This window comes from Pseudophryne corroboree, chromosome 12 (genome assembly GCF_028390025.1).
Source record: "Pseudophryne corroboree isolate aPseCor3 chromosome 12, aPseCor3.hap2, whole genome shotgun sequence".
Taxonomy (NCBI): Eukaryota; Metazoa; Chordata; class Amphibia; order Anura; family Myobatrachidae; genus Pseudophryne; species Pseudophryne corroboree.
The window spans coordinates 17330784-17346230 of record NC_086455.1 but is presented as its reverse complement, the minus strand read 5'-3'; the positions used below and the strand labels follow the sequence as shown (position 1 = coordinate 17346230).

At 45.0% G+C, this 15447-nt stretch overlaps 1 protein-coding gene across 2 annotated transcripts in view; it reads left to right on the top strand.

Moving 5' to 3' along the window:
• The first annotated feature begins 1902 nt into the window (after window positions 1-1902).
• The window catches only part of PEAR1 (platelet endothelial aggregation receptor 1), a 127223-nt gene continuing 113678 nt past the window's right edge, over window positions 1903-15447 (top strand). For both annotated transcript variants that reach the window (XM_063947116.1, XM_063947115.1), the window contains exon 1: window positions 1903-2158. The gene's annotated coding sequence lies outside the window, so the exon portion shown is untranslated. The remainder of the gene's footprint in view (window positions 2159-15447) is intronic.

Genomic DNA, 15447 nt, shown 5'->3' with positions numbered 1-15447 from the left:
GTCATTGATGGTTACTTTGCATGTTTTCTGTTACTGTTACCTGTTCATGTTTTCTGATTCTGCCATGCCAAGGAACTTTATTTTGACATGTTTCATGTTTTGCCTTGCCAGTATTTCTGGAAACCTGCTTATGTACTTGGTGGTCTGCTGTGCCAAGTATTTCTGCCCTGTCAAAGTAATCTACATATCGGGTTAATTTGCCATGCCAAGAAAACTTGTACAGGTTCTCAAACTATTGCCCTTATTTATCAATGAGTGATATATTTCACTGTGAGTGATAAATTGCACCAGCCAATCCGCTCTTGTCATTTTTGAAACTGGCAATTAGCAGCTGATTGGCTGGTGCAATTTATCACCATACTTGCCTACCTGACCCTCTCCATGAGGGAGAAAATGCTCTGTTCCTGGACTTTCCTGGTAATGTATGATTGCCATCACCTGTGGTGAGCTAGGTAATTGATAAGAAAGGTGTTTCACCACAGGTGATGGAAATCATACATTACCAGGAAAGTCCAGGAACAGAGCATTTTCTCCCTCATGGAGAGGGTCAGGTAGGTAATTATAATTTATCACTCACAGTGAAATTTATCACTCATTGATAAATAAGGGCATTAGTCCTCAGGACCCCACACAGTGCATGTTTTGCATGTCACCCAGCAGGTGTACAGGTGTATTAATTACTCACTGACAGACTGTAAAAGGTCCATAAGTGGAGATGATTATTTTACTTGTGATTCAGTGAGGAGATCTGGAAAACATGCACTGTGTACTGAGTTTGAGAACCTGTGGGCTAAGTGGTCTGCATATCAAATTTACCTGCACCCTCCTGCCATTGTAATTTCCCCCAATAAACCTCTTTCTGAATTTACTGCTGTAATTCTGTGACTTGTAGTTTATCCGGCACCCTGGGGATTCCTAACGCTCCTGCGCAGGCCGGGTGATAAGACAACTGAGGCGTTTGGATGCTGGAGACCTCATCTGAAGCATGCGGGAACTAACATATTGGACAAAGGATTACTGTGACGCTTGTGCCAGTGAGAACATTACACCCTGAGATTATTCCCACAGATGTTAGGTCTCCCCGCTCTGATAAAATCAGCAGACTGGTATTAATGTGGGTTATCCCCTTAGGAACATGAAGGAACTGATTCCAGGAGTGGCCATGGGGTGCAGCTTCCTAAAGGTGAGAGTGAGCGACACAGGTAAATTGGCAAGTCGTCTTCTTACCTCCGTACACCCCCTGCACATTTCATTCTGTAACCTGTCGGAGAAAAGGGACTGTGAGAATTTGGTAATGTCACATTTTCTATACAGCTACTTGCAGACCCTCCAACATGACCCGCCCCACTAGGTACAAAATGCTCTGTTTCTGGACTTCCCTCTTAATTTATGATTTCCATCACCTGTGTTGAACTAGTTAAATGATAAGAAAGCTGTTTCTTCACAGGTGATGGCAATAATGAATTAAGAGGGAAGTCCAGAAACAGAGCATTTTGTACCTAGTGGGGCGGGTCATGTTGGAGGGTATGTACTTGACGTTATCGTTACATGTTTTTAATTATATTATGAACGCTTTGCAAACGTCCATCTACAGTTCCCTCTGTAAATTATTGTTCATCTTCTGATGCAGCGATCATATAATTTAATTTTAATTTTTACAGATATTTTCAGCAGTGCATCTATAGTTATATAAATATTGAAGCATTTGATAAAGCACAGCTAGTCTGGGGGTATGTATATGGTTAAACTCAACCCACCCCGATCTCTCGCCCCAAACTCCTCCCGTCCCATTTCTGTGTGTCCTAATAGTTTGTCCACAATCTCTGCCTGAAACACATATATAAGTCTTGCCAAATTGCATCCTTTGTAGAGCTTCCTGTCTAACTCTCAAACTTCCTGTAAATTCTCAGTTCCAACACTTTTCCTGCACCCCTCCTCCCAGCCCCAGATATCGTACAGCCTCTCTTTCCTTGTTATTCCAGAACTGGACTCCAAACTTGTGTCCCGTATCCCTGCCTCATCCAGACGGATTACATCCAGCTAGTTCACAGGTCTTTCCGTTATCTTCAGCCCTCCTGGGGGAGGTCTCCCCTTACGGACCGTACTTCCCAAGGATCAGAACCGAACGTCTTCTACGCAGGAGACGACCAGCAGAAATGTAAGTACAGATGATTTTGCAACCTGCTTCGATGCAGGTAATATGGGGCTGTGGGTGTCTGTCTCTGAACCAAAATTCCAAGCAAAGGATTCTGGGTACATACCTGACCTTCAGCGGTTCCAGGGGAACAGTTATGATGACCTGTGTTATCTATTATTTTTCCATTTGTTTAGATTAGAATATGGTTTGGGCATATAGGAATGTGTGTAATTAAAATCGTATTTACTGAAATTGAAAACATGACACTGCTAAGAACACAATTATCTTTCGGAAATGTGTGGTAATGAGGGATTAGATGCTGACAATGGAACGTGGTAATTTGCAGGAACAGCATTACGGAAGTGTGGTTAGAGAAAGTATAGTAGAGACTTGGAATAGACTCCCGGACGGTTTTAGTGAAAACAAAAGTAAGAAGAGACATAGGGGTCTATTTACTAAGTCTTGGAGACAGAGATAAAGTACCAGCCAATCAGCTCCAAACTGTCATTTTTCAAACACAGCCTGTAACATAGCAAGTAGTAGCTGATTGGCTGGTACTTTATCTCTGTGCACTTTAGCTCTCTCCAAGGCTTAGTAAGTAGACCCCATAATATATAGTGAACACATGTTTATTGCTGGGATGTATAGAGGTGGTTAGAACTGCTGTGTCGCTTTCCACTGTGTTCCGACCAATCGCCAACAAGGGTGGTAGCGTTGTCTGCAGCCTTGGGACACCGAGCCACGGGCGATCACTAGTCTTCTGAGGTAGGTATAAAAATATGATGCATGTACAGTATACATGGCTTTGTGTAAGTAACCTCGTAATATTGTTGCCCAGAGTAAAATAAATAAATAAATTGTGTGACTGATGGGGAACATCAGACCATAAAGCACTTATATGTGTGTGTGTGTGTGTGTGTGTGTGTGTGTGTATATATATATATATATATATATATATATATATATATATATATATATATATATATATATATATATATATATATATATGTGTGTGTGTGTGTATATATATATATATATATATATATATATATATATATATATGTGTGTGTGTGTATATATGTGTGTGTGTGTATATATATGTGTGCGTGTGTGTATGTATGTGTGTATATATATATATATATATATAATATTCTCTCTCTCTCTCTCTCTCTCTCTCTCTCTCTCTCTCTCTCTCTCTCTCTCTCTCTCTCTCTCTCTCTCTCTCTCTCTCTCTCTCTCTCTCTCTCTCTCTCTCTCTCTCTCTCGTAATTTTCTCTGGGTGTCCATTCTGTTAGTACCCCCTTTTCCACTAGCTCAAAAAACACGGGTAAATGCACGGGGGCGCGCATTTACCCATGTTTTTTGCTAGTGGAAAAGGGTAAACCCGGATCAAGTGATCCGGGAATCCTACCCTGGTAGCTAGCCGGGTTGAACACGTGTTCAACCCGGCTAGCTGTCTAGTGTGAACGGGAGCCGTGTCGAGGTGACACGGCTCCCGTTCACAGTGCATAGGGAAGGCGGCGCTGGGAGATCATGTGATCTCCCTGCGCCGCCCCTGCCGTGTCACTAGAAGCGTCACCAACCCGGCATTTGCCGGGTTGTGACTGCTAATGGAAAAGGGACCGAGCACGGGTCGCAGCAGGGGGCAGCTCCCGTGTCAGGCTCCCGGCTGCGACCCGTGCTCGTTAGTGGAAAAGGGGTATTATTCTGTGTCACCACGTTATTACTCCGTACCGCCACATATAGTACCTCTGCCCGCACTACACTGATTATGTCACTCCATTCTGCCCAATCTTCCTCTCATCCCTGTTATCCAGTCTCTCTATCTGAACATTTTTCCCTATCTGCTGTTACCTACTGCACCTTACCATATCACAGCTTCATCCCACTCTTTCTACCTCCTCTAACTGCCCAGTCCGCTAAGCTCTAGATGTATTAAGCCTAGAGAAGTGATAAAGCAGTGATAAGTGCAAGGTGATAACACAGCAGCCAATCAGCTCCAATATGTAAATTGATTGGCTGGTGTGTTATCACCTTCCACTTATCACTGCTTAATACATCTGTCCCTAAGTGCCTTTAGCGCCCATCGTCTCTCATCACTCCCTCCCTCTAGAATAGCAGCCCTCACAGGCAGGGCCCTCTACCCTGTTCCTCATATCTGATCTCCTCGTTTGTTCCTGTCACGCCTCATGCGGAATGGTTGCTGTATGCTTTGGGAATTGTGCTGCCTATAACTCTATATTGCAAATGTCTTTTTTTTATTTTGTAATGTGTACTGTCAATCCCCCATGTATGGTGCTGGGGACACTTTGTGACACCTTTCTAATAATAGTACAGCACCCATTTTATTACTTTCTGTACCAAATAATATATTTCACTGTTATTTAACCAATTGGGGACATTTCTGCAGTCATCCACTAAGAAAGTATGGGTAGATTTGCAGGAAAATATTGGTATTGCTCGGTTTTGGAGTTATGTGACAGAACATCCTCTGCCATTTACAGTGCATCACCATTGTGCTCTAGAAAATGTGACAGTTGGTGAACTTTCCATGTGCACCTGCTTGGTGACCTGGAACATGTGACCTGCTTGGTGACCTGGAACATGTGACCTGCTTGGTGGTCTGGAAACTGTGACGGTTATCTGCAGCCTCCCACCAAGCAGGGATTTTTCCAATTCGACTCCTAAGGGTGTAAAAAGGGGTCAAATGTTTCGGCTAGCAAACATTTGCCCGGTTGAAACTGGGCACGTCAGCTAGTTATTATTATTCCCCGTGCTTTTAGATGTTCCTTTTAACAATATTTTATTTGCATTAAACTCATCTGCCGTGGCCAAAGTTATCCATAGCTATGACTTATGAGGCAGGCGTTTTGCTAAGGAGTCCTGCACTCAGTTCTGGTGAAATGCGTGGGGCGTGGGTGCATGTGTGGAAAGCTTAATTTCCACTGCTATTGTGGGGGATAGTGCAGATATGTAACTATAAATGTTTTATTTGCTTGGGGCAGGACAAGAGTAAGTTCATTTTAAAGAGCCATAACATGAATAAATATTAATGTAATTTAATTGCGGCTTATCAGTGCTTCCGATTAACGCCATCCTGTGACGGCTATACTAAATCATGCATTGCGGGGGCGTGGCCTAACTGGACATGGCGTAGGACGTGATTTCCTAGCTCCCCAGCCTAATACGCCTGCAATTCCTCCTGCTGCAGTGTACAAGAGCCCAGATTGCCCTGCAAGGGTATCTAAAAGGTCACTGCCTGTCCTGTGCTGGGTTTGAGGACGATCCTGTGCCTCTCCCCTGTGTGAAGTGCCCCTGAGTGTTCCATGCTGCTCCGGCCGGGTGCGCCCAACTGTGACCAGTGCCATCTTGGGGATCGCTGGAGCCATCTGTTTCAGCCCTGCCCTCGCCTCCCGGTCGCCCTGTCTCGCCCTGTGGATACCTGGAGGAGGGACCGCGGGGACCGCCGCTGCATCCTTCCTGTGAGCCGGTCTCCCTCCTTGCAGTGGGCATGCTTCCTGGATTTTCATTGCACATTTCTTGAGCGGCACTGTCATACCTGTGCCTCCTATTCCTACCAGTTGGGAGATTTATAACATAACCTTCCTTTATCTGGCTCTACTGTGGAAGCCTGATGGTCCGGCAACGCCACACCTCTGCTGCGGCCCGTCTAGCACAGTCTGCCCTTCAGGGGCGTAAGTTTAAACCAGACGCCCGGAGGCGAATTAGACAATGGTGTGCCCCCCCCCCACTCATACAGCCTCATATGTGCACACACACAGCCACACAAAGAGACACATATACACATGCAAAGCCACATACAAAGACAGCCACATATGCAGAGAGCCACATATACACACACAGCCCCATTTACATACATACGCACACACACAGCCCCATATACATACATACGCACACACAGCCCCATATATGCACACTGCCCAAATACGCTCATGCACATAGCACCATAGTATAACACACAGCCCTATATACAGTATATAGATAGTCTATCGACACAGCCCCATACATATACACACACAAACAGTCTCATACGTACGTACGTACGTACGTACGTACGTACGTACGTACGTACGTACATATATATATATATATATATATATATATACACACATATACACACACGCATACACACACAGACCCATATATCTATATATATATATATATATATATATATATATATATATATATATACACATACACAGACCCATATATCACACAGCCCCATATATATATATATATATATATATATATATATATACACACACACACATATACACCCCCCCCCCCAGAGCCCCATATATACACATACACTACCCCATGTATATACACACACAGACCCATATAGACACACACACACACAGCCCCAAATACCTCATATATACACACAAAGCCCCATATATACACACAAAGACCCATATAGACACACACAACCCCATGTATATATACACATACAGCCTCCTGTATATACATTCACAAAGCTCCATATAGGACACACATAACCCCATGTATATACACACACAGCCCCATACATGCACATAGCTCCATATAGGACACACATAACCCTATGTATATACACACACAGTCCCATATAGACACACATACAGCCCCTGTATATACTGTACACACACACAGCTCCATATAGGACACACACACACAACCCTATGTATATACACACACACAGCACATGTCCCTAACACTACAGCCACCGCTGCTGCTCCTCACCAATAGAAGAGGCATCTTCTGGCAGCAGCTCACCATTCCCGTCTTCAAGCTGACCCTCTGAGCCGGGGGTGGGGAGAGAGCTGGCGGGAGACGAGTGAGCAGGGCTGTGAGGAGGCGGGAGCATTGCCTGACACACTGCCGGCAAACCCCTCCTGCCCCTGCTGAAAGTATGGCGTGCGCCGCACTGCTATGCACGGCAGCGCTGAACGGAACGCTCTCCCGCTGCGCACGGAGGCTGGAGCTCAGCAGAGGCAATGGAGACGTCTGGGCCGGGCCAGGTGCCCTTTTCAGAGCTGGATCCCGGCGGCGACCGACTCCGTTGCCTCCGGAACTTCTGCCACTGCTGCCCGTGTAGAACGGACTCCTGTTTCCTCTGCATCTTCATCTCCGTCTCAAGCTGCCTCCTCTCCCCCTTCTCCCAACATGGCGGAAGCTGCTGAAGTTACTATGGCTCAACTTTTGCAAGCCATTACGGCGTCACACTGATAAAGTGGTGGAGATGCATGTTGATATTTCATTCATACGCCAAGTTATGCAAAATCTCAGGAACAGGGTTGGGTAGACGGAGAACCGTATTTCTACAATGGAAGACTCCTATACGCCTGTTCCTGCTCGACTTACTTCGCTGGAATCACAGATGTCTGCGTGTAAACTTAAATTGACGGATATAGAGGGATGCCTCAGGCGGAACAATTTTGGCTTTGTAGGCCTCCCCGAAAAGGCAGAGGGTTCCCTGCCGGAACAATTTCTGGAAACCTGGTTGTTATCCACATTCAGCAAGGATTAATTTACCCCACAGTTTGCTGTTGAGCGGGCCCACAGAGTTCTCACCCGCCCCCTTCCTCCGGGTGCACAGCCGAGAACTTTCATCGCTAAGATCCTGCATTGCAATGACAGAGATACTATACAACGTCTTGCTAGGATTAAAGTCCCGCTGGAACATGAAGGTCAGAGGGTGGCCGTGTTTCAGGATTTTTCGGCTGAGGTCCAGAAGTCCCGTTCGCAGTTTACACAGGTTAAACAGAAGCTTTGGGTTGGTATGCGGGGTAGGGGTGGTTGGGTTTTGTTGTTTTTTCTTACCTCTGGTTTTTTTTTTTCATAGGTCCTTTTCTTGTGCTGTTTTGTATTATACGTGCTGTTTTAAGTATGTCCTCTTTCTGTGTAGAGGGTGGCTGGTGCCATGCTGGGGCAATGCTGGCTTAGCATTTACTCCAGTGCTATGCGTCACCATGGCAAATGATCTCTCCTGGAACGTTAGAGGCCTTAATGATGGGGTCAAGCGTTCCCTAGTTTTAAAATATATTAGGACCCAAAAACCAGGTTTGGGTTGCCGTATGGAGACGCATTTTATTGGCGGTTGAGTTCTTTCACTCAGGAAGCCTTGGGTGGGGTGGACATTTCACTCCACCTTCCATTCTAACTCGAGGAGAGTATCGCTGCTGATTCATACAAAATTTAATTTTGTATGTACTAAGGTCCAAATTGACCCGTTGGGATGACGTGTTTCTAGCCGGACCCATTGCCTTTGTATGCCTAATCTCCGAGCTTGGACTTGTGGATATCTGGTGTTTGCGAAATCCCTCTGTCAGCTGTTACTCCTGTTTTTCAAGTTCGCATGGCGTATTCTCCTGTATAGATATGGCACTCCTTACTTGCTCATTACTTCCCTGTGCTGTGTATCCACAGGGAGATATTTGCCCCGTGGGATATCTGTCACTCCCCTACCCTATATTTCTGTCTCTGGGCTTTGAAATACCTAGAGGAGCATCCTTTTGGAAGTTCAACTCTTTATGGTTGACGCAGATGGGTGCAGCCTCTGAATTAATTGTGCTCTGGGAGGAGTTCTTTACTAATAACCCTATCTGCAATAATGCCCCATTGGTGTGGGATGCCTATAAGGCTTTCCTGCATGGTTCGTTGATTTCCAGAGTCGCCCAATTGAAGATATTTAATAGGAAGTCTGAGGAGGAGCTGGAGAGGAGTGGTGAACTTGAGGAGATTTATTTGCGCAGTGGCCTGCCAGCAGATCGGGTGGAAGGGCTGATTGTTCACAAACAGTGGATGGATCTACTTCTTGATAAATCAAACAGATGTTTGTTTCGCTCCCATGATTTCTATATTCAGGGAGATCGGTCGGGAAAATTCATGGCCTATTTGGCTAGACAGGAGCTGACCCCCACCACTGTGCATAGTATAAGGAATACAGCTGGCGTTATTTGTACGGATACCCTTTCTATAGCTTCTAGTTTTTATGCACACTTTCTAGAGGTTTAGAGGTCCAGGGTGCGGTACACACATTCAGCATTATCTAGTTATTTGAACACGATAGAGGTTCCTTGAACTTCCCTGAGTCCCGATTCACAGCAACTTTTGGAAGTGCCCATCACATTGGAAGAGGTTGAAAATGACATTAGGTACTTTCCCAGCAATAAGGCCCCGGGGGTAGATGGTCTCCCTATTGAACTGTATAAAACACATCTGGATTTTTTTGCCCCCAAACTTTTGCTGATTTTTGAATCTTTGTTGCAGGGTGGTACTCTCCCCCTATCCATGGGTGAGGTGTTGGTGGTGTTGATACCGAAGACGGGTAAAGATCCCCTTTCCTTAGACTCGTACCGTCCTATTTCCTTGCTGTCAACGGACATTAACATTCTTGCCAAACTTTTAGCGCTCCGACTTAATACTGTGGTGCTGGAGCTGGTCCATTTTGATCAAACTGACTTTATGCCGGGTAAATCTACTACTGTTAATCTCAGACGATTATTTACATATATGCAGTTGGCGGGTGATGAGTTGGATGGTGCGATAGTTGTTTCCCTGGATGCTGTCCGCGCCTTTAATTCTGTAAAATGGGTGTATCTTTTGGGAGGTTCTTGTAAGATTTGGAATAGGCCCAATTTTTTTTGTCCTGGATCAAGTTCTTGTATTCCTGTCCAGCTGCGAGGGTTATTGTCAACGGCTTCACCACTGAGTCCCTTCTGTTGGGCAGGGGAACTCGACAGGGGTGCCCTCTGTCCCCATTACTTTTTGCTCTCGCAATAGAGCCCTTGGCTTGCACTGTTAGGGCCACCGCAACAATAAAAGGGCTTCATATTGTGGGTCAGAAGGAGTAAATTGGCTTATACGCGGACGACATGATATTGTTTTTGAAGAATATATCCCATTCATTGCATGCCCTTCTTGAATTGGTACAAGAGTTTGGCTCTTTCTTGGCCTTTGCGTTAATTGGGAAAAATCAGTGGTGTTTCCGTTACTTCTCTCTACATTACCACCCCTCTCCTACGACCTTCCCCTTAAATGGTGTGCCCAGTTTAAATATCTCTGTATTCAAATTTCTCATTCTCCTAAGGATTTTATCGCATTGAATTTGACCCCCCCAGATTTATAATTTACGCATAAAGACACAAACTTGGCAGAAACTCCCTCTATCTGTTACGGGTCGTGTGAATATTGTCAAAATGATCGTCCAACCCAAATTTCTATATATACTACAGAATGCACCAGTTTTTATCCCTGCCTCCCAATTTTTGTTGATATCCCGATATATATTGCCTCCTTTATTTGGGGAGCTCGACGGGCACATATTGCATATAAAACACTTTGCAGACCCAGGGCAGAGGGTGGCCTGGCATTACCGGATATACGTCTATATTATTTAGCTGCCCAGTTGGTACAACTCAGTGAGTGGGTTACCCTGGAGGATTATGGGAACCTCCCAGTGGCTCTTTTGGATAAGCCGGCCTCATATTTTCTCCGTTGCAGTTTCTATTAGCACGTACTTCACTGACCACTCTTCCCTCACTGTTACAACAGGCTCGTAGAGTATGGCCAGCAACTGAGAAATTGTTGGGAGATTCCACAATAGACCCCTGTTCCCCATTGTGGACCAACATATCTTTCCATGAAACTTCTGATTTAAAGGGCAGCACTGGCTGGACCTATTTTGGGGTGTCTGCCCTGGGACAACTTTATCAGGATGAGGTTCTAGATACTTTTGATTACTTATCTTCTACATATGCCATCCCTAGACATTATTTTTTTCGGCATATACAACTCCATCATGCACTGACGGCGCAGTGGTGGGGCTCTGCTCCACAATTCTCTGAAACCCCTGTTCATATAATAATCCGTACGTTGCCTTCACGTGGAAGGGTATATGTTCTCTACTCCTCCCTCCTCTCCTCCTGTGGGTCGGTTGCCCTGAGTGCCCTCCGTGCTAAGTGGGTACAAGATCTGGGTACAATTGCTGATGAAGACTGGGACCATATCCTGGCCTCACCACGTGGGGCCACGGCGAGTGCTAGATTCCAGCAGATACAGCTGTGTATCCTCCCTAGGGTCTATTGGACCCCTTCTGGATTATCTAAATTTGGAGGCTCGGCTTCTGATAATTGTCCAAAATGTTCTGCTCCAGCTGCTAGGTTCTGGCATTTGCTCTGGCAGTGCCCGCGTGTGTATACCTTCTGATTCTGTGTGTGTCACAGGTATACAGATTCCATTGGTGTTCTGGTCTTTATTTACAGGAATCCCTCCTGTCTCATTATCGTTTATATGTTAATAACACTCTAATATTGACCAGAGTGTGTATAGCCTGCATCTGGATGGCTCATGCCAAATCCCCACCCCCCGGGCATCTATGCATGTAACTTGATTTCTAATATTCTGATAAACAGGATTGGTATGTCTTTTTAATTTACTGATGCCACAATATTTGTTTTGTATAACCGCTGGGTGTCATAGACTACAACCTTTACTATTCTGTATCTACAGATTGTTGTACTACTTCTTGGTTTATTTACTTGATATATACTTATGCCTTTTTACTATGCAATCTGGTTAAATATTGGAAGCAACACAAGAAGCGCACGAACATGATTTTGCAATTGTTAATTTGAAGGGTTTTGTTTTTTGTTTTTTCTGTTTTGATGTTAATGAAAAATACCTGACTTAAAAATATCACGCATTGCACTGTCTGAAGCTTTGGCCCTGTGCTTGATAAATGCTTTCCCTGTGCAAAAGCCAGGGATAAACGGCGTCAACGCTAACCCCATAAGTGTATTGAGAGAATCGAAGACCAATCATTTTGCCAGTGAAAACACCCGTTTCCACCATCAGCCTTTGATAAGTAAGCCCCGTAGTATCCTGCGTGTTGTTTCTTTATATTATCTGTAGCAATTAATCTGTGCGGCATCTGCACAACATCAAAGTAATTGTGACAGCGGCTTTTGTTAGCAGCCGGACAAGAGTGGAGGAGTTACAGGTTGTGTTTATCAGTCTGGGTCCTGTGCCCGACGCGTTTCCTGAGCTGTGTGTGATGTGACGGAACCATCTTCATTAAACTTGGGCCTTGGGCTGTGACTGCTGCATTAGATTACACTGAGCAAAAGAGAAGGGACTGGATGACTCGGGTCTGGTCAATTTGTGGCTCCCTGGCTGCTGTGAAACTACACATCCCAGCATGCCCTGCACACAGTTTTGCTATAAGGGAATGCTAAAACTGTGGCAGGGCATGCTGGGATGTGTAGTTTCACAATAGCTGGGGAAGCCACAGGTTGGCCACTCCTGCCCGATGACCCATAGTAAAAAAAAAAATGGTTCGATAACACCAATGCAGTAGGATAACCATGTGAGGATTGCATGGGGAGAATTGGATGTACACACTTGGGACACAATGGAAGAACAGGGGAAATTGAGTGTAAGTACTCTGGGAATAGTAGTTATGGGGTACGTACTGTCCGATGAAGTGACCGATGTGCGTTCAATGTTCCCGCTTATGTACGTGAGCCGCTCATGTGAGACCCCGGCAGTGGACGTCTCTGTGCACACAATGGCAGCTGAGCAATTAGCATATTTTCAGACGACCCCTGCCAGCGCAGTCGCATCTGCGTTACGCGGCTATATTACGCTGACGGATTGTACGCTGGCATCTTGCTCAAGCACTTCATGTTCTCATCAAATTAAACTGACTTTGGAAAAACATGAACCCAGTTTCCCATAAGCACTTTATGCATGAAGGGCAGCTTTAAATGTTTTCCCATAACCCCTCTGACATGCTGAATAGGATCTCTGAGAAAAAAAAGTTTGGGATCTATTTTATTGAATGCAAAAGTGTGACATTGAGTCACTAAAGATTACGCAAGGGTTTAGCAATGAAGTGCGAGAGGTTTCTGTGACGTCATGCAAGGACACCAGAGGCTGCGTCTTCAAAGGCTGTCACCCACCACCGCTACTGATATCAGCCCGCAGCAGCAGAGGAAGCCAGAGAGGACGTTCAGTAACTGGCTTTCATGTGTATCAGGGACAGTCGGCTTCATGTACGAAATAAATGTAATAGTAACTTGGAATTAAAGCAAGACAACAAATATCAGACAAAATTGAAATAGGGGCATTTTTAACCCTTTGGGCTAAATTGCTATCATTAGAAAAGAACAGAGCCTTCTGCTCGGTCCTTTAGCAATGTGCAAGAAATGCATTTTTGACGCATTTCGAAGGTCCCCAGGGTATACGTACAAGATGGCTGCCAGAAAACTCTGTTAGATTTTTCCAAGTGCTAATCCCAGTGAACACTCATTAAACTGATACAAAGCGAAGCAGACACTGGATAGTAAATGTGTGTACAGGTTCACTGGCTTACATTGTTATCTTGTGTATGAGCGTCAAAGTGGCTTTAAGACGGGGGGATGTATCAAACCACAGAGAGAGATAAAGTACCAACCAATCAGCTCCTACAGTAACCGTTATTTTCCAAACACAGCCAATACATATTGTATTTGATGCAATAAATATATAATATATAATATATATATATATATATATATATATATATATATTGCCAGCCGCATCTTTACAAGGGAAAAATTTATATATTCTTAACCACAGTAAGGGCAATCAGATAGTCACCGGATTAGTCAGCGCATAATGTCCTCTACTAATTATAGCTACAAAGCCCAGTCGCTGCAGACTCTCATGTCCTGTTGCGGCATCGCGTAGACGTGTGGAAATCTGGAGTGACAACATGTTCAAGACATCGGCTGCCAATTTCAGATATGAGGGACTGTGAAGTCCAGATTACTGATGGGGTAAGGCAGATTTGCGGAGCGTCCACAGATGGCTTTCATAGTCTAACTGACGTCTGCTGTAGATAGAGGAATGTATCTATAGGTATAGGACGTAGGTCTCAGTTATCATCATATGGTAACAAGCGGATATTATTATTAGAAAATAGCTGCCAAATTGGCTGCTGCGCATGCGCAGTACAGTAGTGAATTTGGTCTCTGGAACATAGCGAGCGATATGTTTCCGGAGACCTGTGCATGTACAGTAGACTCCAACACGAAACTGGAGTTTACTGCGACGTACAGAGGAGGGGGCACACGGGCCACCTCCTTTGTTTAAACGCCCCTGCCAGTGAATTTCTGTTAGACATCACCTGGATCATACCTTTCAGACAAGAGTCTGGGTCATGCCTTTCAGACTAGGTTGCAAGTCCCACGAATAATCCTGGTCAGTTGCAGGATGGTGGATCCGGGACTCAATATGGGTCAGACCATTCAGACATAAGCCAGACGCGGGTCGATAAGTGTGCACGGCAAAAAAAAAAAGAATGGGGTTTTGGCTTATGTCTGAAAGGGGTGTAATCTATGTACCACATAAATTAGTGCACAGTATAGAGTAGGGGCACTGATGCACCTAGGTGTGTGGAATGGTGCAAAAACTATATTGTTACTAGCAGAGAGAGACCAAAATGAATTAAAGGGTTGAAGGGGATGCATATTTAGGGAAGCAGGGGTATTTCCACTCCGCAAAATAATTTTTGCAGGAAATCAGGGGTCCCAAAGTCAGATGAGGTGGGATTCTGATGTGACTTTTGCAGAATGCACATCTGGTGTTCGCCTACTAGTATAATCAAAAGATTTGGGCTGGGCAGTGAGGCTACATGCACATTTTATGCTGTGATGTGAGTGCACTTCCGACATCCATGTGCAACACAGCTGAATACTAGCCGGTCACATCCTGACTGTTATACAAAGGTAGAGGCAGGGTCTGCTAAACACAGCATAGATCTACGACTGGGCAGAGAGCCTGATGCACAACTGGAGGAAATGTTGCCCTGTGGCAGCTGGGCAAAATTATGCAAATGCCGTAGGAGGTGTCTTGTGTAAAAAGCCCCCCCCACTGCCAGGTTCTCTGATCCGTTGGATGCCTCCAAAGACCCGACTATCGGGGTCATTTGCAACCGAATCGGGTTTAAATTAGCCCCATAGTCAGAGACAGAATAAGACCAGATAGGGCTGTAGGCATGGCAGTGATGTTAGGTGCCCCTGCCTCTAAGCTCTTTGGTGCATCTGCCTATACTTATACCAACCTTTTCCCATAAACCACCACACAGACCCCATGCTATCTAAGCTGGATAAACTCTATTGCCAGACAATTTTGCCAGAGGCTCCTGGAATCCACATAGCCCGTTGGTGGACACACAAATGCATTGTCCAGTTGTCTTTTCAGAAGAGAGATTTGGTGGAGAGCATTGTATCCTCTCCAGGATCCTTCATGTATACGGCAAATTT